Source organism: Castor canadensis, chromosome 2, assembly GCF_047511655.1.
Source record: "Castor canadensis chromosome 2, mCasCan1.hap1v2, whole genome shotgun sequence".
Taxonomy (NCBI): domain Eukaryota; kingdom Metazoa; phylum Chordata; class Mammalia; order Rodentia; family Castoridae; genus Castor; species Castor canadensis.
This window is the reverse complement of record NC_133387.1, coordinates 165468711-165489921: the sequence shown is the minus strand read 5'-3', so window position 1 is coordinate 165489921 and position 21211 is coordinate 165468711. Positions and strand designations below refer to the sequence as shown.

Below are 21211 nucleotides of genomic sequence, written 5' to 3'. Positions count from 1 at the left end.
CTCCGGCTTCTCTCTAGGTACCACCCCCAGCTGGTTCTATGCTGAGCCAGTCTGTGAGTCTACACAAATAGGTTCTTATCACACATAAGCCTTGCCATTGTGAAAACAAAGATTCTGGAACACTGTCATGCAGTTTCAGACGATAGTACATTTTCACTCAACTCTGCCCCCTTTTTAAAAAAAAAAGTAAAGAAATTATCAATTGTCTGCATCCTAAATGGACTCCTAAATTTGTCCCTGTCTGTAATCAATTCATAGTAAATAACATTAACCAAGTAGGAGAGGAAAGTGGGAGGGAATCCCTTTTAAAGCCACTCCAAGTTCTTGTTACCTGTTCTGCACTTTGCCTACACTCCATGCCTCGCCTGGATTTGTATACTCAACCCATCGCCTCTCCAGTTGCCCTTCAATCCGTGTTGCTACAGCCAATGCAGTGCCCAGGCTAGAACCCGGACTTTCATCTGGATTCCTTTCTTTTCCTCAACGTCATATCCAAACAACCACCAAATAAAACCTGGTGCTCCAGCATCCTGATTATCTCTCCTAGGCAACCACCTCCGCTCAGTTCCACTGTGGCAATGAGTTTTGATCTTTCTTCATTTTTGCTTTCTTTCCAGTCTTTTTTTCTATTCATCAATCAACTCTTTCAAAGTACACATGTGACTATATTGCTGTCCAAATAAAAAATACTTGCATAGCTTTCCATTACCCTCAGGATAAGGCTTGAACTTAGCTTAGAAGGATCCTCTTGATCTTAATGACCCTTTCATCCGCAATACCCCTGCCTCTCCATCTCCCAGTCTACCTTTCTGCTGGCACTGGCTAACTTCAATTTGTCTGTCACATTAGAGCATATATGTGACTGCCTTCTGGGCATCACCCCTCCTGCTCACAACAATCTCCCAGCATACTTCTGGAGTATATTAGGTCTTTAATATGTGTTAGAATTTTTGAAGACTCCTTTTGAGGGGGAAATGAGATCCACAAAGACAAAAATCATCCTGAATGGGAATGAATGGCTTGGTGCCTCCCCCTCTTCCCACCCTCCCTCACCTCCTGCCTGCCCTCCTGCCACCTCAGCTCATCTCCTGATCAGGATCCAGTCTCTCATTCTCTCAACTAGACAGTCAGCAGAAGGGCCTAAATTGGGGCATTTTCTGCAGGCAGGTTGAGTAAGCATTGGCTGAGCTGACCCTGATAGAAATACTTAAGAAGCTTTGCAGGAGGATTAAGCAGCTGCCTTTAATCTTGCTTCCTCCTGGGAGGCAGTCCTGGGAGCTGATTCCAGTGTGTATGCAGGGCTGGGCTGTAGAGCCTCAGGCTCAGCCAGGGTCAGGAGCTAGGGAAGCCTTCCTCCTGCCATGGGGAATGGAAAGAGTGATCAGTGTGACAACAGTTTCCACTTCAATGTTTTAAGAACCCAAATGAATTACCTTTCCTTTTTTTCTCTTTAATGCTCCATTCAGAAAGCTTTCACATCTCTAAATGTGAGTTCTTACTAGTCACTGAAAAAGTTTATAGTTGTGGATTATATAGCAACCAAGGCAAAACTCAGAGATGCAGAAGAAGAAGAGGAATTTTTTCTGGAACACACCAAGTGAAGCCATGGAGGGAAATTTCAGAGGCTCCTCACAAATGCATCTCAGATCATGAGTCATGTGGTGTGGTCTGTGTGTAGAATGTGCATCTGGCGGAAAGTCACCCTCTGAGACTGCATGGTAGTTTAAATGCTCTGAAAAGTGAGAGTTGGTATTTTTATAAAATCTTGCATACTGCATTTCTTATTATGGATTAAAGACAAAAGTAGTTGACATCTGAGTAAGCCAAAGAGTTAATGGGATATTAAAGTTAGAAAAGGAATGAACAGTTATGAAGTTCAACTCATCATTGCTAGGTGAAGAATCTGAGCCTTTGTTAGAGACTTGCTCCCATATCATGCCACAATGGCCCAGCTGGAGTAGAACTTGATCGAGCTTACTTTTTGCCATACCAAATTAGAAATTTTAGAAGCTATGGGATGCCAGAGTGGCTGAAGCACTAAGAGTGCCTGCCTAGCAAGCATGAGGCAACTAGTTCAATCCCTAGTGCTGCCAAAAAAGAAAAAAAAAAAAAGCTAAAGATGTTCAGTTCTAGGACTTTGCTGGGAGCCCTTTGCAGAGTGAACTTGTGCTGTGCATCATTTGAACCTCCTTTCAGCCTGAGGACTTAGAGTTGAAGTTTCAGGTCAAGAATCCATAGTTAACCTCATCTAAAACACAGGAGGCACTCAAGGAATGTTGATCGCATGAGTGTTGAATTCATGCTGTCTAATTTGCAGGAACTTTGAGTACATTTCTGAGTGCTTGGGATTTCCAAATATTTTATTTACTTTCCCTGAAATTTTTAACTGTTTTCTTTTTTCCTGGGGCACAGCACCTGATTACCTTTATTTTTGACTACGGCAATAGGGTATGTGAAAATCTGAAAGTCATCATGCATGGACTCTATCTCCTAATCTTGATTACACTGCTTCTATTATTTTAGATTTTAATTTTCTTAATATTAAGGTGAGTCTGTCTCTGAATGTCTCATTTTTTTTTTGCAATCATATCCAGGCTTTCTGAGTACTCTGTAAGACTGAAACACTCTAGTGTACCATTATACTTCTGTATTAATAATGTATTTGATTCATTACTACCATACTCCAAGCAATATGACCACAGAGCTTATACATGACATTTAAGACATAGAATAGATTGGTTTAAAAAGTGAAATCATCTTCAGGGAAATATGGAAAAGTGAGAATTTAATGGATAGTACTGATTTTTTAAAAACAAACACTTGACCCTAAAACTGCTTTTCTCAGTCTTTTTCTTCAGCTTGACCTTGAAGTTGCCTTGATATCCATTGGACATCTCAGTGGCTACTCCCAGCACAGGTGCCACCCTCACATTTGCTGTTGCTGCTGCATTTCATCTCTCAGCTGCATGTCATCTCATGTTTATTGGCAAAGACAGTCAACCTGAGTATCCCAGGACACTTGGCATCTATGTGCAGCATGTACTTAGGTCCCCAGACAAGGGGTCCTGTGAGGGAATGTGCTGAAGCACTTTACTCTCCCATGCCACTCCTCTGGCTTTACCTTTCTGAGTAAGCACGTCATTCAGAACTGAGTTAGCACATTGTTCAAAACTGAGTTAGCACATTGTTCAGAACTGAGTTAGCACATTGTTCAGAACTGAGTTAGCACATTGTTCAGAACTGAGTTCTTGCCACTCCATCCCAATTACCAATAATTACCAGCCCTTGCATAATGGACTCAAGGCTCTCTGCTGCCTTGTGTGTCATTTTTTATACTGAATCTCAATGTTTCCCTAACCTCACAGGAGAAGCGAAGGCCTTGGGGCTGGTGCCAGCTGCTGTTGCTGGGTTTGAATTGTACCACTTGCTGTCTTTGTAAATAAGGGTGAATCCCCTGACTGCATGTTCTTCCAAACAGATTTCTCACTCCAACAACAGTGGAGATGATAGGCTTGGGAGCCGGGTGTTTACTGTGCACACTCTAGACACTTTAGCAGCTTTTAGCACCTACCAGTCATCAGCTGACAAAGTCTGAGATGAACAGTGGCCTGAAATCACCCTTCTTGCTCCAGAACCCACCTTCATGCTGCAGTGCATCATTTATGATGACTTCCAGGAATTAATTTAAAATTAATTTCTTCTAACCTTTCAATATCTCTTTGCAGGGCTTCACTACCTGAGCCCCGCTGGATGTCAGTCCAGATTCTTGCCTACTGATTTTAGTAAATGGGTAAAAAGCACTTACACAAAGTGGAAGAGAGTTTTTAAAGGAGTTATAAAGATCTCAACCTAGTAACATAGACTAAGATCTCCCTAGGTGCGAATTTATCCTTCCTGGAAGAGGGGCCTTATTCTTCTCATATGTAAAACCATAAATGTATATACTGATAGATTCTAGGGACTCTAGCTGGAGTATGATATCAGAAACCATTGAACACAGTTGTATGTAGCAGTTTGCCTCTTAGAATGTTGTGGGGAGGATGGTTGTTTAACATCTAATGAGGTAGATATACTCAATTTCCAAAGAAAAGCCACACTTTGATTCACCCCAAAGTGGTACCTATCATTCATTCATTCCATCACTCAGTAACTGGAGATATGGCTAGAAACAATATGTCAAAGACTGTGAGTAGAGCATTATCTATAACACTTTTATAGACTTATCATAGTCTGTGGTTTGTCCCTCTATCCAGCATCTATTTAGAGAATAACAGGGTTGAGTCTCTGCCTCCTATCAGATGCACATCTTCAATCTTCCCACAGAGCAAACATTAAACTGGCTGTTATACTATAGTTCTGGGTTGTGGGGTTTCCAGGTCCTAGAGCAGTTAGACCCAAAGATTATCACCCTTCCTCTTTTAAACCTTTGACAGCACTGTAGTTTGGAAAATTTCAGATATTGGACAAAAGTCATAAGGCTAAAAACTGTTGGTGGAAGTGAGATTGGATCCCATCTGTCCTCATGATTTCTCACTGTTCTTTCTCTCTGTAAGTCTGTGACAAAAACTTGTGCATCCAAATGAAATCCAAAAATTCTCAACCCCAGCTACTTGTTTAGAGTCCCCTGAAGGGGCAAGCAATATACTGGATCCTGGTTTACTTGGATTGGAGCCATGTCTAGATGTTTGGAATCTGACTTCTGTAAGACATTCTAGATGACTCTTCATTGGTTCTAGGGAAAACTCAATGGACCACTCACTCGCCTATGTTCACTCACCATGTTCACTCACTCATTCATCCACTCATTTATTTTTACATATCTCTTTCAATGATACTTCAGCAAGAGTGAAGCACATAAAAAATCTCCAGAGCAGTCTATATTCTGTGTCAGGAAGGTTTTGCCAAGCTCTCGGCACACCACAGGCACTTTCCAAATGCCATACCTAGTTAGTAAACATTGCTTACAAGCAGGATTAACTAGCACTCCAGTGAGAGAGCTTGCAGCTCCCCATTTTCCAAGCTTGCCTCACTTAAGAGCCATCCAGAGCCTTGCCACCTTCAGATGGTACCACATCGCATTGAAGGCTGTGACAGAAGGCCACCAGGGACTCATTTTCCTTTATTTACTTTTAATTATAATTTTCCTGTGTGGCTCTGCCCTCCCATGAGAGCCCAGCATCCTGTTAATGGGATTATGTGGTCTGGATACCTCTGTGCACGTGTACACTGATCCTCTTGCCTCCTAATTTCACCTAGATAATTGATTTCGGTCTGTTCCTTGACACTCACCTTCATGGTACAGGGTGTTATTAGGACTTTTGTTCCATTTTTGACTGACAAAGCCTTTACAAGCCAGCCAAGCAAAGGCAATTGTTGCATCTCTCACTTTTCTTATTAACTAACAGAGAATTGCAGGCAGCTTGAAACCTGCTGAGAGAAGTAATCACATAAGCGGCTGCTTGGGAGTGAAATGGGTCCTTTTAACCACAACAGCTTGTTGAGATTAACAAGGGCACCTCCCCTCTCCCATCTCTTGGATCCCCAGCTCTCATCTTCCCTCTTCCATCTTCCATTTCCCTCTGTCTTTGCCCCATTACATCTCTGTCTGCTTCTGGACACTCCCCCATTGTGAACCACCAGAACAGCTAGTGGTCCATGGCAAAAAGGAGCCACCTGGGTTCCCACTAGTGATAGGATCCCCACATGGTCAGGAGTCTGTTCTCTCATCTCTCTAGGGACTGGCATTATTGCCCATCCCAATGATGGCCACCTGTTGGTGTTTGTGTTTCTTTCAATTAAAATTTTTTCCTATGAAATATATTAGACATACAAAAATAAAAACATTAAAAAATGAGTGCATCTTCTACTCAGATTAAGGAAAAATATGAGCAACCCTGCTGAGGCCTCCTGAGAGTCCTTCTCTGATCAGCATATCTGTACCCTTTCACCCACAAAGTTCGCTATTCTGAATTTGCTATCTATCACCCCACAGATATTAATGGACATTTCCATCACGTAAACACATGTCACTCAACCACAGAAAGGATTGCCTTGTTTTTTTCTTTTTAGGCAAAATTATTTAAGGTCAATAAATTATTTAATAATTTTACATATTTTGGTTGGTTTTACTGCACATCAAGGTCACCTTTAAAGTTGATTTTTCTTCCAGGATAGCCCTCTTTAAAAGATGCTTAATCCAGTTGTCCTGCATGACAAAAACATAACCAAGAAAGACAATTACAAATGTTGCAATGTTGCACAATATTTGACTATTACAAAATCTCATTAGCAATGAAGTTACCATTAGAAAAATCATTGCGTGGTTATTTTACTGGGCAGTAGTGTCCCCAGTAGGTTGATTGCTAACAAAGTAGCATATAGAAAACCTAGTGGGAAATTTCTTTATGGTCATGTCCACAGCAAATGAGAAACTGCATTCTAGACGAGATCGGGCGCGTTCAGGGTGGTGTGGCTGTAGACGAGAAACTGCATTCTAAAAGGCCTTGTTTTTAAACTTAAGCAGAGGTCATACCATGGATATTCCACAATTTGAAAGCTGATTTATGACATTCTGCCACTTGACAAGTTAGCTAAAGTTCCATAATTTTTACTGTTCAGTACTGTATATCTTATTTCATAGTATGATCAATCATAATAATGTACTTACCAATCCATTTGTTAGAGGATATTTAGGCCATCTACGTGAATTTTACTGTTATACATGTCCACAGATATTTGGATCCACTCCTCCTTGAACACATTCACAAGCCTCTCTTTAGGCCCAGGCCTAGAAGTGGAATTGCTGGATTTTAAATCTTTAATTGCAGTCAGAAACATTAAGTGCTTCCAAGGATACTATCTCTGAAAGGTATAAAAAGATGAAATGTAGGGGTTGTTAATCCCATTTGATATCCAAACATAGAGAAATGAGTTCTCCCTTAGTTTGGTCAGAAAGGCAAAAACCTTGGAATAAGGAAGACCCCTTACCCTCACAATCCCTCCTTGATCTCTTATCATACAAGATCACTGCTATCCTAATGGACGTGGGACTCACCACTTACTCTTATCTTCACTGGAGACTTTGTTTTCATCCTTGAGCCATTGATAGGTGAGATCCTAATCACAGTCCTACTCATTTTTGTAGCCCAGTAAGGATGGTTTCTGCTCTGTGAAGGATGTTCTGGTTAGTCATCCAGAGCAGCAAGCTGACTGGTTTTCCTTCCTTTAATTCTTGTGTGAGCTTCAATGAGCCAAGTAGTGACAATGGCAAAACCTTTAGGCTCTATAATAAGGTCTATCTTGAATTTGGGATGTCACTTTTGCTACTTTTGTGATCATAATTGAATTTTTAACTTCTCAGATACTATTTCCTCATCAATAATCAATAAGTGGGAGTAATACATTGTAGAAAAGTTGTCATAATGAGTGGGGAGCAAAGCAAAGCATAAAGTAAAACTCTTGACTCTCAATGGTCCTCCAGTAAATGGAAGATTTGATTTTAGAATTCATGCTGGGATCTGCATGTTTGGTGTAGATGGCTAGAATGCCCCACTAGAGGCAAGCTCCTCACAGGGAGAATTGTGAACACACTGTCTTCTTCTGTTTGGACTCTAAAGAGAGTTGGCAGTCACTTGGCCCTTACATCTTTGATTCATCCAAACAGGTTGGGAAGAAGGCTGACTTCAAACAGCTTTCCTAGGCCACCAGTTCTTGACCAGAGAAGCTAGTGGAATTACACACATCCCTCACTATCCCCGGGAGATTGCTTCCCTCAATCCCAGAAGTCTACCAAAATCTGTAGATGATCAAGTTTCTTATATAAATTGTTGTAGTGTGTGCATGTTACCTACACACGTCCTCAAGAATACATTGTTTTTTTGAGGTAGGGTCTTACTATGTAAACCACGCTGGCCTCTCATTATGCAGCAGCTTCTGCCTCCTGATTGCTAAGTTTGTAAGTGTGTCCCACCATACAGATACCTATACACTTTAATACTTAATAGAATGTAAATGCTTATGTGAATAGTTTTCTAATCTATTGTTTATGGAATAATGATAAGAAAAAAATCTATACATTTCAGTGCAGACACAAAGGGTTTGGTCATTATTGTTTTGTTTGGTTTGGTTGTTTGGTTGGTTGTGCTTAGTGCTGGAATTAAAACCAGTGCCTTGCGCTTGAAAACCTCATGCTCTGTCACTGAGCTACACCCAAGCCCAATTTTTAAAAGTGTAGATTTGATTTGTTTGGTTGAATCCATGGATTTGAAGGGCTAACTGTAGTATCGTTGTGGATAAAAGACTCAAAAATGTATGTGAGGCTACTGCATATTTGTGCAATTTTACTTGAAGGAAGAAAGAAGAGCTGTTCTCTCACTCTCAATAAAAATGTGGCAATATCAATATACCCTTAAGTATATCAGAGAAGCTGGGGGTCAAGGTTCATTGTATGTTACCGGGCAAAAAGCTACAGTACTTTAATGGCAATTTTTTCTTCCCAGTCTCATTGTTTTCTCATGCAGCTGTCTCCCAGATAATTATCTCTTCTGTCTCTGTTTCTGTCTTCATCTCTCCCACCCTACGTTCTCCTTTCTCACTCTCTCTTCATTCTCATGGCCTCCTGACACTTCCACAACTCAACCCCCATCCCCAAAAACTCTCTTGCAGCTCTCTCGAATGAATGATTACTGGAAGGAATACAACGATGTTTTCCATGTGCCAATGTGTAAAATGTACAGAAATAAAGCAGAATGGCAATAAATGAATTATATTTTTTTAAAAAAAGAAAATTACTAACCAGTTAAATGCTATTAATGCTGGAATCATAAGAAGAATAGGATTGTGTGCACATAAGGAGCTTTTCTTCTTTTGTAAAGCAAATACCAACCCACCATAACAGCTGGTTTTAGTGTCTTGAATGAGTAACTGATAAAGGCAAGGAAGGTAGGATAGTCTCCAATGAGTCATCCTTCATGTTGTTACTATAATGTGTTACGTTTGTGTTGACTTCAGATGTGTTCTGAGTGAAGAGCTCATTGCTGTCCACTGACTCGATGATATTCCATAGGATATGGCAGACAAGAAAGGGAAATTATGAAAATGAAAGTAGGAGTGGAGGTGGGTTTTCAGTGTTCAAGGACTGTTCTCATTCCAAATAAATACACCACACAAGGAAATATCTTGTCTCTGTGAATAGACTTAAAAGCAGTATCCATTGGATGGAGAATAGTTGCCTGGTCCTTCCTTCCAACCTTTCTTACTTCCCTCCTTCCTTCCTTCTTTCCTTTTCTTTTCTCTTTTGTTTGCTACATTCTTTTTTTTTTTTTTGATGCTAACATGCAGGGGACAAATGTGCTAGATCCTTAATCAAATTGGACTCTTCTTCCATAGAAGCATCTAAGAATATGAAAGTTAAAATAAACCAATGGTGATCACCATAGGGCATCCCAAAGACCATGGAGATTTCTCAACAACTCTTAGATGGTTATTTTCTTCTGCTACCTATTGGAAGCAGAACAAATTCTAAAGCAGTTCTTACTCTTGAGTTACTCAGTTTCTTTGAATCTATCTAAATCTCTTAGTTTTGTCCTTCACACAAAGATTAAACAACCATGGCATTAGGTGAGTATTAAATTAGTAGTGGGAAAAATTATGTAATAAACACATTTAATTCATTTGGCCCAAAAGAGATGCATAGTTTATCTTTGGATGAGTGGAAAAATTTGCTTTGAACCATTTAAATGATTTTTCTTAGCAAGTTTATGTCTTTTATTGTCTGTTAACTATAGATAATACTTTTTCCTTGACCTTAGTATAATAAAATACAATCTTTAAATGTGCCTTGGAAACTTCAGATAAAAAGAAATATAGAAACAAAGATTATTATTATTAATAGTTATGTTATCGTTGCTTAATTGAAAGGAACATTTTCTTATTATGTTAATATTTACAAGATTTCTATATTTTCTTCTAGTCACCTCAATCAACATTGCATAAAATTAAAAACCTAACTTTGGGTTAGAGAAATAATTGTGGTTATGTTATTTCAGCTAGAACTAAATGAATTTTGATGGCTAACCCCAAATGTAAAAAGTGGCTGCTTTGGCTTATGTTTGCATTTCAAGTGCTCAAATACAAGAATTTAGATCAGGGAGATATGAGAGCAACAGAAGACTTTCCAGTTTCTGTTTGTTCTTTGTGCAATTCAACACCGTGTATGATTACAGTGTTAGTTGCATTTAAGTGTTTTGCTTTCCCTTGGGTTACAAACATCTAAGGGAAGAGGGAGTATAGGGAATAAAGAGAATTAAAAAGAATTCTCAAAAGGCATTGTGAAGCACATCAGCTGAGCAGTAAGTTATAAATGAATCTGAGGGAGAGACATTTAATTTCTTTCTACATAAGCTTGAGGCTGAACAGAAGAACTTACAGGGTATAACTGTACTTACTAGGAGAAGCAAATTTTAACAACTTCTTAGTGTAGAAGAAAATAATCCTAACCATTTGGTAGTAATTATCCCTTCCATTGGTGCGACGTGTTGCCATCCATCAGCCCTACAATTGCAACATAATTCAGTTTCACAAACATTTGTTGAGCACCCACTAAATTCCCAGTATGGTGCAGGGTTTGGGAACACAAGACTCGAGAAGTAACGGAACCTACACTCAAGGAGGTCACAGTATATGAGATGGACACTCAGGATAAATGAATCGAAGGCATATGGCGAATGTTGTGATAGTGGAAAGCATAAATCACTAGGAGAAAGTGGATGAGTAGGCAATTAATTCTGCTTGGGTTTGCATTGAAATCAATCCAGAATATGTATTTATGTAAATATTCATTCATTCATTCAAACAGCAAATGTGGTTTGCTTGCTTAAACTGTGACAGACCTTGCACTAGTAAAAGAATGGCTTGAATAATGCAAAATTATAAGCTGAAATGAGTTGAATAATAAATGGAGCTCACTTATGCTGTATTCTTCCTCTGACCATGGAACAGGGGAATTAATAGGAGATTAACAAAGTAAGAGAGATGAGAGCCATTCCAGACAGACAAGAGGGCATTTGTAAAGTTCTTTTGTAAGAAGCAGAATCCAAGTTACTGAGGACACAGGGCCAGCTCAGCTGACCTTCACAAAGAGTTTTCTAGGGCTGCTATAGTGAAGGACCACAAACTGGGTGTCCTAGAACAACAGAAAGGTCTCACAGTTCTGCAGCATATCAGGCTGAGATCACAGTGTTGGCAGGAGTAGGTCGTCTGAGGTTGGAGAGTCAGTTTCATGCCTCTTGTGCAGTCTCTGGTGGTTTTCTGGCAGTGTTTGGCGTTGAAGTTTGTAGAAGCATCATCCTGATGTCTGTCTTCATCTTCACAATCTTTCTCTCTATGTGTATGTCTATGTCTGGGGTTAGGACTTCAGCATATGAATTTTAAGGGCGAACAAACTTCAATACCTGCAGAGAACGAGACTAGAAGTGAGGATGGCACTTTAGGCACTTGACTTTTTGTGAAACTGACAGGTCATGTTGGAGATTTGCCTCTTTATCCTATGGTTTTGAACAGAGGGATATAGTGGTCAATTTTCCATTTCAAAAAGTTGCCCCTGACTTTACTCTGAGGGATCAGCTATGGGAAGGTTGAGTATGGACAGGTCTGTGGCAGACTATTGCAGTCATCTGTAGGAGAAATGATGGATGAAAGTGAACTAAGATGGAGAATATAACAGTAGAGAGGGAGAGTAGATCAGAATTATTTTCAAAAGGTAGGAATTACTAGGAATGGCAGGTAGATTTGGGTTGTAAGGAAATAACAGGGTCAAAGAGGAGAACTGGATGCAGGCCAGAATCATTTACTGACATAGGGCCAGAGTTGGCAAGAATGTCTTGAATTTAACCTTAGCTGTGTAGAATTTGGTATGTTTTAAGCAATCTGAAGGAGTTATTGAGGATGACTCTGGTGCTCAGAAAGGAGATTGGGATGAATATCTAAATTTGGGGATGGTTGCTCTTTAAGTTCATTCAGAAATTAAACTATGTACCTTGTGCATAGTTGAATAGTGTCTTATGAAGAGGACAGTATTAAGTGAAGGGTGCCAGGGATGGGCTTTGATAATCGCCAATCTTACAGGACAGTAAGAGAAAGATAAGCCTGTAGGAGAAAGAAGAATAGTGGCCACAGAGGTAAAAGAAAACAGCTATACAAGTCATAGGAAGAAAATATTTCAATATCGAGATGGAGACTGGTACCAGTGGTTCACACTTGTAATCCTAGCTACTTGAGAGACTGAGATAAGGAGGAACTTAGTTTGCAGCCAGCCTGGGCAAAATGTTTATGAGACCACATTTCAACCAATAGCTGGCATGGTGGCACATGCCTGTAATTCCATCTCTACAGGAGACTGAGATTGGGCAGATCATGTTTTCAGGCCAGCCCTAATAAGAGTTAGCAAGACCTCATCTCAATGGAAAAAAAGCTGGACATGGTGGCACACACCTGTCATCCCAACAGCAGGAAGCATAAAATAAGAGAATCACAGTTTGGGCCAGCCTAGGCAAAAAGTAAGACCCTATCTTAAAACTAGGCAAAGATAAAAGGTCTGGAGGCATAACTCAATAGGTAGAGGACCTGCCTAGCAAGTGCGAAGCCATAAGTTCAAACCAAATACCACCAAATAATTCATTAAAACTTTGAAATGGAGCAGAAGGGGTACCCCCCAATTTGTGCCTTAGTTAGGTGACATAGGCAATACTTATTGTGGTGGAATGAGGAGTCAATGACAGGAGAGAAAACAGGTAAAATTGTCACAATTCTTTTGAGATATTTGATGTGAAAGCTAGAAGAGAAATGAGGCTATGAGTAGAAAGGGATATGGAGACAAAGGACAGACCCTGCAGATGGATAGATTGAGCACATTATATTGATGTAGGAAATTACCACTTACACAAAAGAATGAAGGGGAAATCAACACCACGAGATTCTGCAGATGTCCAGGAGGGGATGAGATACAAGTGAAGGATCATGAAAAAAGTTCTGGCTCAGAGCAACATCAACTCCTATATTGCATCAGTAGGGAGAGAAAAAGGATACATCCTAACCTAGATATGATGGTTCTATATTCATTTTGAGAATAGATTCAGAAAGGTGTTCAAACTTTTCTGAAAAGTAAAATCTCCTTTTCCCTATGCCAACAGAGAGTCTTCATACCTGTTTAATTCCATAACTTTTCAATTTCTTTTTTAAAAAGTTGACCAGTCTGGTTTGGTATTAATTTTTTTTTAATTTTATTAAAAGTCCTCTTCTCCACAAGAATTCAGATTTTGGTTTAATATCTTGAGTACAAATAGGGCCAAGGATATGATTTTCTCACCCACTCTATAAACCTTTCCACCTTAGGTGGATAGATAATGTTTGTGCAAGAAGAAAGAATATAGAAAAAGACAGTCTTTTCTAAAGAACAGAAAAGAAGAATTGACTGCACTGTAGGTGGTGATTCTTAACTTTTGATCCCACTTACTATCTGCAGCCTCAGGAAGGGCAGGCAGAGTCTCTAGGTAGCCCAGCTAGTGGAATCTTAGCCTTGAGTTAATGTTAGATTCTTGATAACCGGAGAACAATTGCTTATTTCAGTTGATCCTCAGTTGATGGCAATTTACCGCTTGTTTGGATGCTCTGGACATTTTGCCTAAGTTTGCTGAAATCTACAGTAAGCTTCAACCCCACAATCCTGCACTTATACTCCTTTGCAGTTCATAGGCTGTGTTGAATAGATCAGGCTTGAGTCTCCAGGACCACTGGAACATGAGGTAGCCATGCATGGTCCCCTTTACTTGTCATTCCATTTCTTATTGTTCTTCTCCTTGCTTCAATAATGTACACCAGGTCAGCAGGCTTTACAGCCCAACAGACTATAAACTAGGGCACAATTACAAGACTTACAATGTTGTTGCAGACAGTCACCAACTTCTGAGCAATACTTGCTCCTCTGCTTCAGAAAGGAGTATTGAGAGACATTTTCCCTCTTTTTCTTACCCTCCATCACAAATCCCACGTTCCCCCAAAGTTGTGACTTCTGATCCTGCCTATCCTTCTCTGTTTGGTCAGAGCAGAGGTTTTGTAGATCCTTAGGGAGAGGTAATTGGATCACAACCACCATTTCTCTGATCTGAGAAAGTGGGGTAGGCAGTGATTAACAGTTCTTGGAAAAATTGAGAAAGTCCTGCTTAACACTATATCCTATCTCATTCTACGGGTGTAGTAACAGGAAGTTATGGGTGGGAGAGGGTGACAGGTTGGAATATAACTAGGACAGGCAACAAAGGGGGTTCCCCATACTAATGAGAGCTCACTAGAGATTAGTGAAAATAAATTAGTGTGGGGATCAAATTGCCCTACTGTGTGACATTTAGTAGCCATGCTTGGCTATTCAGAATCAAGATGGATAAACACACATTTGAATTCCTACCCAGTTCAAAATGCAAGAATAGTACAAGGGGACAGAGAGGAACCAGGTAGCTTGAGACAGTAGCAAAACTACAACTGACAAGAAGGTTCATAGAATCTGAATGATTTTGGAGAAAAATGTGGAAAGAATGGATACTGATTGGGAAGAGTTGGGGGAAGAAGAAGAATTCTGAACCCAGAGATCAGAAAATTTGAAGAAGGTTTCCAGTGGAAGTTGTTGAAAAAGAAAATTGGATAGTGAAGACATTATGGCAGGAAACTAGAACCTTAAGTCATCAATTTTAAAAATAGATTAATTACAGGTCATGTCAAATGTTGTGGTGTCTGTGTAAGGAGATTCTTGAGATGGACTTGGGAAAGGGTCATTCATAGTTAGGAAGTCAAGAACTGAGCACCCAGAGTTCTAAGTTATTCAGGTTCCAGTCTTTTATGAATAGGGAAGTGACAAGGGAGTTGGGAAGCTGGCAACAAGGAGAGATAGAGGTGGATGTGACAAATGGAATGAGTCTCAAAGAAGCAATTTTAACCAGAGAGGGAATGAGTGTGGAAAGGCCAGTGACAACCAGGAAAGACACATCCACGCCTCCCCTGGTTTCTGAAGGTGGGGTTGCAAAGACAGCAGGGTGCTTGGAGCACTACAGGTTTAGACAGTCACTTAAGTCAAGGAATGGGTCATAACATCTTGAGCAGTTTATGGAGGAAATACTCTGGATGGCATGATGGATGGGAGGAAAATAGGATCTAGAGGATCAGAGGGCAGCAGAGGGAGGTATGGCAAGGAATGGATCTTTTCATTTTGATATTGACAGCAATAAAAAGGGTCGAGAACCAGGTGGCTATGGCTGAGCCTTAATATTCTCAAGAATATAGGAAGATGTGAGCCTGCCCCAAATAACCAGCATTGACTCTCTACAGTTCCTAGAATGCAAGCATCAGCCTTGCCTTTAGAATCAGTGCTGTTACAAACCTAGGTGTGAGGTTAGTTATCATGCTCACATGACACAGGGAAGTGACATTTCAGTTAGCCTATGTGCAGAAGAAATATGACAATCTCTGCCCCTCTAGTTCAGACTGGAAAAAGTAGTGCTTCCAGGGAGTACATTTACTTATTCACTCATATGCATACCCATTATTTCCTTTATTCATTCAACAAATATTTGGAGTACTTATTTTGTAGCAAAGTGTAGTTATATATTGATGAATGAAGATGTTATTTCTTCCTCCATATTTCCTAATGTCTACTTGAGAAAGAGAAAATAAACAGCAAAAAGGCAACAAACATAAAATGTAATTATGTTGGAAAATTACTATGAAGATGAAAAAGAAAGATTCCATGATAGAAAATTAGAAGAGACATAGTTACATGGACATTTCTGGTCTGTAAAGTCTGATATTTGCAAGAATCAGATAGATCTGACCATCAAGGAGTTGAGGACCAAGCAATCGTGGAGCTATCATGGGGTCGCACATACTGGTGGTGGCAAGTGATCGCTCTATATTGGGGAGATAGGCTTGTGAAGGGGGAAAAGAGGGATGTGTGAAGTGTTAGGTGTGCCCAGGATTTATATCTAACAGTTCCTGTGTATGTATCCCACTGTAAATTAAGCAACATTTTAGTCATTTATCCCTCTGTGGGTCCATTCTCAATGACCATGTTTTCTCCAAAATCTGAAACATTGGGACGACATGAATTTCCCTGTATCATTCTTCTCCTCATTGGTTACTCAGAATAACCCAAGATGAGGAATTCAGCTAGGAGTGAAATGAAAGTGTATTTTCACATTGAATGGTTATCTTGAAGCTCAAGTTGCCTACAGGTATGTAAATTATAGCTATCTGGTATCATTACTCAATTTAGCATGTCATATTCTAAGAAAATGATCAGATTTTGTGGTCAGTTGCCTCTCTAATTTCTAAGTCATTCTTTTTCTACTCTTAAGATTATGATTCTTTGTATTTTAAACAGTTCCCTGCCATCATTAGTTGATAATATTCCCAGTTCTCTCATCCCCAGGTATTGGCACATGAACCAGTTTTGTGATGGAATAAACCTGTGTCCAAGCCTGACTTTTCTACACTTCCTTGGCAGCAGAGCAAAATGGTTAGGCTTATGACTCTAGAGTCAAATTACCTGAGTTCCAGTATCTAGCTAACACCTAAGTATGTGACCTTGAAAAGCAATTACATTCTCCATAACACATTTTCCTCATCCATAGATGAAGAGAGTGAAAGCAACTACAACACATGGCTATTTTTAAGTCTAAGTGAGGTGACCACAGCAAGTGCATAATAAACATCAGCTGTTATTATTTGTCCTACCACCGCCCCTACTATGACCACCACCACCAGCAGCAGCACCATTACCATTATGACTACAATCATCATCACCTCCACTCCCTCCATCACCATCACCACCATCACAGACCACCAACAATAGCAATTCCCACCATCATCACCACCACCACCTTCATGACCACCATCATTACTACCACCCATCACCTCACCCCTCCATCACCACCACCACCACTGCCACTATCACTGCCATCACCTTGATCACTACCATCACCCACACCACAAATACCACTACTGCCACCACTACCACCACATCACCACCACCACCATCACTATGATCACCATCAGCACACCACCACCATCACTACCACCACCATCACCACCACCACCAACTCCACCAACATTACTATTACTCTCCAATTGTATTATGAATTGTCTTTTCTTTCTGTGTGTTTCACAGCACCTCAACACTCTAAATCAATGAACACAATTTTGTATTCCCTAGCTCACTTTCCCCACCAGTCTTCTTACTAGCGAATCTCTTGCACTTTCAGAGTATTGGAATATCTACAGCCTAATTTTACATGTGAAATTCTTTATTCAATGCAAATGGTCATAAAAGGTTAAAGCCAACAAAAAGTTTCTTTTAGCCTCATGACTACTTTTTCCCACCCTATGTGACCATTTATGTTTATGTTTCTCTATCTCTTTTTTTATATGTGTATATATATATATATATATATATATATATATATGCATTCACAATGCTTACATGCAAAGTTCCAGGTCATGCAACCTCCTTAATCTCCCCATTACCAAAGTCTAACTTTAGTGATAAGAATTTCCACAACATTGATCCTACCTATCATCTCAGAGAAAATTTTTCTTGTTGAGATTTTTCTAAAATTAAAAACAGTGGCTTCCTAGAGGTTAGAGCATTCTTTTCCATGTCTACATCTATTGAAAATTAATAACTGCATTAAGATTTTTCCCTTACTTACAAAGCATAGGAGTGAATTTGATCTTCTCTGAAGGCCAGCATGGTCATGAGGAATCACTAGTGTTCCATTTTACTGATTAGCAAACTCTGCCATGAGATAGATGAGGTGCCCAAGCCCACCTCCACACAGTTGGAAAATGGCCAGGCAGAGGCTTGACCCCAGCCTGTGCTTTCCATGCCCCCAGGTCCAGCTTAGACTGTGTGTGAGTGCTCAGGTAGTCGTGCCCCATCTGGAGCTTTCCTCAGATCTCAAGGAGGGCAGAACTTCATGCAGTCTATATAAGGTCCAGGCCACTATTACAGACTTCCCACTCCCATGTTTATAAATGTGTAAACTACTCAAAGAGCCTCGCAGCTGTGTAGAGAAAGTTATTTCCATCTCACTTCCCCTGGCAAGCCACTCCTTGCATTCCCAAGGAGAGCAGTCTGAAGTCACATCCATAACCATGGCTTTTCAGTAAAAATTAGGTAGCAGGTACTCTGACTCTAAACTCAAATGAAAGAGTTTGAGTTTTACCCAAGAAACTCAGTGTTCAGATTGTCTCAGGGTTGATGCAAGCCCTTTAAATATTCATGAAGGTATAAGGATCCCCAAATTAATCTACATGCTGAAGGTTCAGAATAAGAGGTCTGGTTTTCTACCCCACATCCATACATGTGAAAAGCCCATAATAGGCAGTGCTCCTGCTGAGGAAAATCTTCCAGCGTACAGATAGATGAACAAAGAGAACGCACTTTGTTCCACAACCTGCCAAACTCCCAAATCACCCATCAAAACAAGCCACACACACACTCATCCACAAGCACAAACACTCAGGCCACATTCTGGATATTAGAAGAGGCAAAACAGCAGAGGTCATATGTATGCATGATGCTTCTTCTTTCCACTCTGGGTACAGAGTAATTTTTCACTTGCTAACTCAATGTCAGAGTCTGAGAGATGGAATTCAGACTCACCAGCCAGGGGACTGAGCATGTGATGTTTGGCAAAGCAATCATTACAAAGAAACCTCACGTCTAAGGAAAAAATCCTGGATGCCCTGAGGACACTTTGACCTGTATATTTGTTCTTTGATGCTAAAGAGGAACCATGATTCTATAGACTCACAGGCAATAAAGAATTTACCATGAGCTTTATTTTTAAACCTAATACAGGACAAATTTTGTTGCGATAAACCCCAATGGACTTTGAAAATTAATCTTACTTCACCCTCAGTGTAGATATAAAGCAGGTTAGTTTGGGATAGCCCAGGACAGGAGTTAGCCTTGGAATTCAGCATCTAACACTGAACAGACGAGTCACTAAGAATTCCTAAATCTTAGTTTCCTTGGCCCTAAAAGGAGGTAAATAGTAGAGTCTCTTTCTCTGGGGTATTTTGGGAATAGATTGAGGGAGATTATACATATGTATGTGCATATAGATGTATGAAATGTATATACGTGTAAACATATGCATGTTCATACACATATGCATTTAGCTGCATAATACAAGAGGATATTCTAGAAACTAAGTTCTATCCAAATGCTAAGCTAATTTTAAAATTCAATTTAGGCTCCTCTGTTGTAAGGTTATTTGTCCTAATGAAATTTTTTCTTTAATAATTACAGACTAATTTGCTATTGCTCAGAGGGTGAACAGCATATTTATGAGATGAAGGGATTCAAGTTGTAGTTAATATCCATAAAATAAAGTTTTCTCTATAATAGCACCTAGCTCAGAAAATATTAAGCTCACGAAATTTATCCTATTGGCTCTGTTTTGAGCCAGAGTTTATAAATATAATTCCTACCAAATGTGTTAGATGACACCTGTTCCCATGGTTTCCTTGGATAGCCTCTTGATTTTTGTAGAATTGTGAAACAGTGAGAAGACTGTAGCTTTCCATCACAGATGCCTGAGTTTGACCACTCACACTAGGCATCTCAATGCACCTAATCCATTTTCTGTTCCTATGATTGCTCTCAATGACTAATGTTGGGTGACCCTTATGCTCTGGGAAATGTGGTGAGTGCTTCACACACTGTCTCATTTAATCCTCAGCTTGTCCAAAGGGGTAGGTACTAATTTTATCCCTTTGTTACTACTAAGGAAACTAAAGGACAGAGAGGTTTATATGACTCTCCCAAGGTCACACAGCTAGTAAGTAACAATGGGATGTTTTGGACCTAATGGATCCCAGACTCCTTCTGCTAACTGTAAGGGAAGTTGTTAAGATGTTTTGTTGTACTGTGACTACAACTTCAGCCACTACCATTATCAACTGTCTTTACTCCTGAAAACCAGCACATCCGGGCACTTCACTTAGTGCTTTAGATCATTTTGGATCCTTATATCAATTTTCTAAAAGATATACTTTTATTTATTTTATTGATGAGAAAAAATGAGAGTTAACATGTTACTACCAAAACACTTGCCCAATTCCACAGGTCACCTTTCAGGGCCAAGATTGTGGCCCAAACCTTCATGGACCCGAACTCCAGGCTCCATGTATCGGTAAAACTCTCAGTTCTCAGCATCACAACTTCATTTTTGCATAGGCTGGATCTAGAGTCATTTGATTTGAGATTCCAGGAGCCAGGCCAAGGCTTGCTGGGGATGCATGGGAAGGCAGTGCCTATGGAAGACAACAGCTAGGTGCAGCGATGAGAGTCTACAGGAAGAAAAACTCCAAAAGACCAGGTGATGCTGATGTCAAACTCAAATCCACATCCAGGGCAATAAGAGAGTGAGTGCCTCTGGACATCTGATGGACAATGGGACTGGAGCCATTGCTCAAACTCATGTGACACAACCAGCTCAGGAGACTCAAGCCATCTCCAGCTTTACCTGTGTGTCAGCTGTTGAGGCTAACTGAGGGCCAGAGGCCTTTTTAAGTAGTACTCAGTGACATGAACACATACTTGCTTCTTTGCTGGTTGTCTCTCCTGCTCCACCATTTTTTCCATTAACCCCTCTGTCTAAAGTGGAGGCTCTGTCTCCTTTCTCCTGAGAAGGTAGTAGAGCCTGGTGGTTAGATGAAGTGGTACAGCATTCAAGGCACAAATTGTTACGCACAATAGATACTTGTTTTTCTTCCTATAACAATGCAATTTCTTTTAAAACTCCATTTTTCCCAATGACAAAAAACTTCATCTAATTATTACCAAGCCTTTTTCTCAGAAGGTTTATGAATTCTTCTTGTTCTTTCCCCCACCCCACCATCATCCCCATTTCATCTAGTTTGGCATTCATCTAGCTTCTGGAAAATTTACACAGCCTCATGGCATGGGGATGGGGTAGAAGCAGGAAAAACATTTGGTGTGTGATGGTTTCTTTTTTATCCTGATACCCTTTGTCTTGTCTTTGCTCATTGATTTCTAGTCTCTGTTGGCCTCTGTTTAATCTCACCATATGCCTCTGCCTTTGTGCTACTCAGAGCAAGGGTTTCAGACACCACCACACTCACATTACTTTAGCAAGCA

The 21211-nt window shown here is 40.1% G+C and overlaps 1 protein-coding gene and 1 non-coding gene across 6 annotated transcripts in view; one reads left to right on the top strand and one right to left on the bottom strand.

Annotated features, from left to right (window-relative positions):
• The window catches only part of LOC109676529 (neurotrimin), a 926115-nt gene that overhangs the window by 421224 nt on the left and 483680 nt on the right, over positions 1 to 21211 (top strand). The window lies entirely within an intron of this gene.
• On the bottom strand, positions 6340 to 6461 carry LOC141421119 (small nucleolar RNA SNORA32). Its single transcript, XR_012445793.1, has one exon. It is a non-coding gene; the product is annotated as a small nucleolar RNA SNORA32 (small nucleolar RNA).